Source organism: Manduca sexta, unplaced genomic scaffold, assembly GCF_014839805.1.
Source record: "Manduca sexta isolate Smith_Timp_Sample1 unplaced genomic scaffold, JHU_Msex_v1.0 HiC_scaffold_1837, whole genome shotgun sequence".
Lineage (NCBI taxonomy): Eukaryota > Metazoa > Arthropoda > Insecta > Lepidoptera > Sphingidae > Manduca > Manduca sexta.
This window is the reverse complement of record NW_023592741.1, coordinates 824-4378: the sequence shown is the minus strand read 5'-3', so window position 1 is coordinate 4378 and position 3555 is coordinate 824. Positions and strand designations below refer to the sequence as shown.

Genomic DNA, 3555 nt, shown 5'->3' with positions numbered 1-3555 from the left:
TAAAAGAAACTCGTCATTTTATAACAAGAGGCTGATAAATGAACAGATAGGTTATAAGCCCTTATTTTATATACCTAAGCATACGTATTTTTATTTTAATTAAGCACTACATAGCATTAAGGCTCCCAGGAAAACGGAGCGCCAACAATATTTTTGTAGATAAAAAAAACATATTTCTACAATATTTTATGTTCAACTGGTAGCTTAATTTTTTTTTGTATTTTGATATCACATGTTTCATTAATTTTATAATGAAAGAGGTATTAAGTTGTTTGTTCTTCCTAAAGTTACATAATTTTAACTTACAACCAACCCTATTACATAAACAATTCAATAGGGAACATTTTAGTAGTTTAACATTTTCAATGGGTCCTAGATTTTTTAAAGTAATTACTTGTAAGGTTTCATATTCCTGCCCGTGGCTCACGGGCGGCCGGGCCGTTAATGTACGGAATGAATGCTCAAGACCATTTGCAAAGGAGGGCCTTGAAAATAGGCCTTCATCCTAAGAAATTGGATGACTTACAAATTAAATAATATGAATTATAGATAAAAATAAAAAACAATTTATTAAATCATCTATCAATATTACTTAACCGATTTTAAAATTGTTTCATTAATCGAAAGTTACATTACGCTTAAGTGCTAGAGGCAACTTTTAATTCCAGGAATGAATGTCAACGCGGACGGAGCTGCGAGCAAGAGATAGCTTCCGATAACTACACAGGCAGTAATGTCTCCATTAAAGTCTAACTGAAACACAACAGAGGTTACTTACTGCTCAGCGGCAGAAAAGGAGAAAGCATTAGTGATTAGTAAGTAGCCAGACTGTCTCGCACTCAAGAAACCTATATAAAAATGTAGAGTATAATGTCATCGTCATGGTCATGAGCAACATCCGTTACAACTCTACAATCTATTGGACGAAGCAATTGCACACGCCATGAAAGCAATTTAAAATCCCGACGGAAAGGGACGGCCTCATTCAACGATGCACGTCGATTTATTCCTCGCTCATACATCAACTATACTCATTAACATCTATCGCAACATATTTATGACTAATACACAAGACTTAGTACTTATCTCTACTAATGTATTAATTCGAGGCTCTGGCCGCAAAGTCCATCCTTGAGCTAACATCGGGAGATCCTTATTCTATGGACATTAAATAGACAAAACAATTATATTATAATTATTCGGCCACAGAGTACTGACTACTCAAAGAATTTTTAAACGACACCGAAGTTAAAGCATAGTTTTACTGGCAAACTCCGTGTGTGCAGGCACACGTCGCAGGTCATGTAATCACCGCAGACAATTTGTCGTCTAGTGGACCAATTTGCGCTACATCATACATTTCCATACTATTTCGTTCACAGTTCAGACGCCCGGCAGACAATTTACTCGTAATCATTGAATACTCAAATCACCTAGTAGGATAAGGGAACTATGAATCAGGGTAAAACCCATACGTATGAATATATGGGTCTTTTCTTTCAGATTTTAGTAATTGTAATTGAATTACTTAACAAAATTGTATGACAAAATACATAATAAAAATATGAGATATCGTGTTCACAGAATTGAACCTGGAACTTCCTATATTTTTTCATCGAGTCGGCTTTGTCATCATCTCATTATTATGGAAAGATAAGAAATATTATTTACTCAGTTATTTCATATTATTGCAGTCTCAACAGTACCTACCTACTTTCATAAGTACTTATCTTTTAAATTTTAAACATTGTTCTTGAATATTTACACCCAAAGACCCTGTGGACCTTTTTGTAGGCAAGTTAGAATATAATCATTGCAACGTAAAAAAAAGTAAACGAAATGTTTATAAACTACAAATTACAAGTCAACAATGACAGTATAAAACAATGTAGTATGTACTAATTAAACGCATGTATATATTTGGCACCAAAAGATGAAACGATGTGATCGTTAATTTATCGTCTCAAACAGTGCGTATGTCTGTCAATAGGTGGCGCTGTAAGGTACATTTAGCTCAAAACAATTATGAATTTGTCTAAAGAAAACATTTTTAAATAATTTATTATAATAAATAAAAATGTTGACATATTATGTTTAGATTAAAAATAATATAACATTGACAACTATAATATGGTGTGCAATCACGGGATATTCTGTCAAAAATGTAGGTCAAGGGCAAATTGAACTAAAACGTAAAATGCTGTAGTACGCGATGTTATGATATATAAATGTACAAACACGAATAAAATTATTTAATCATGAAGAAAATCCGCCTTTAATTTTGTAAACTCGTACAAAGAAGCTAAAAATGCTACACAATTGAATTTCAAGCTTTCTAATTTTTTGCTAATGGCAACATTCATAGAGCTTATTTTGGGTCACTCGCGTCGCTTCCAACTTGTACTTCGTTTGGATTTTTGTAGAGGTGCCTTTCTCTAAACTTGCAACATAGCATAGTTTTGTGTTTTCAATTTCATTCAATCAAGAAAGCTGGCGGGTGTGCAAATGTGGAATCATTGTGAAAATTAACTCAAAACTTACGAAATCGTGTTAAAATACTCTAATTCAGTTAATGCAATAGTCAAGGTAAGCATTTAACGCAGTTTGGTGTAGCGTTACGAACGTGATAAGGGCTAACTTACTGGCTAGACTTTTCATCTTGAAAATTTCCACTCGGTGAACTTTCGAAGTGAAGTTTCTCAGAAGTTTCTTTGTTGACTTTAAACTTTTCCGAAGTTATACGCGCCGCGAGTTCTCGTCGCTTTCGTGTATGATATATGTGTCAAGAAAAGTTTGCTCAGAAAATAGTAAAACTTAGAATTTTCGTCGCCATTTTATTTTTTGTCGCGCTGGAAAAGCGGCCATTTTCTTTGTGCCGCGTCGCTTACGACGGCTCGTATGCGGTCCCTAAAGTTAATTTAGTTAAGTCGGGGCGTGATCTCATCGTATGAAGTGATTCGGTGAGATAATTTGCGTTCTGTGACAAGAAACTTGCGGATTTACGTAGTTGCGTGTTGTGTGAACAAAGTTTTTCCTAATGGCCTAATTATTGCGTGGTGTTTTATACTGTTTAGACACAGTGTTGATACGGTGGTTTCGTAGGGCAGGCGGGCGCGGCGAGCGGCACGACGGCATCATGGACGACGACCAACAGTTCTGCTTGCGGTGGAACAACCATCAATCCACCCTGGTGTCCGTGTTCGACACCCTGCTAGAGAGGGCATGCACGTGGACTGCACCCTGGCAGCCGAGGGACAGACGCTCAAGGCGCACAAAGTGGTGCTGTCCGCGTGTAGCCCCTACTTCGAGGTGAGTACTCGATGTAGGTCAATTCAATCGTAAGTCGCGACTTGCGCGCAAAGCAGCGGAGTTTTGCTCTAATAAACATTCCACTGGTTTCGTTCTAGCTTTCATGTATAAGCAATTAGGCGGCTCGCATCGCCTGCATAGATGAGTTGGCAACAGAAAGTTGCCTCTACCACTTTTTCTGAATGCCATTTTACAATTACACATTACCCAACATTGGCGTGCATTAGACAAACGAGCGTTCGATTT

The 3555-nt window shown here is 36.8% G+C and overlaps 1 long non-coding RNA gene across 1 annotated transcript; it reads left to right on the top strand.

Annotated features, from left to right (window-relative positions):
- Window positions 1–2347: 2347 nt before the first annotated feature.
- LOC119191720 lies at window positions 2348–3171 on the top strand. Its single transcript, XR_005113515.1, has 2 exons — window positions 2348–2586; window positions 3103–3171. It is a non-coding gene; the product is annotated as an uncharacterized LOC119191720 (long non-coding RNA).
- The last annotated feature ends 384 nt before the right edge of the window (window positions 3172–3555 follow it).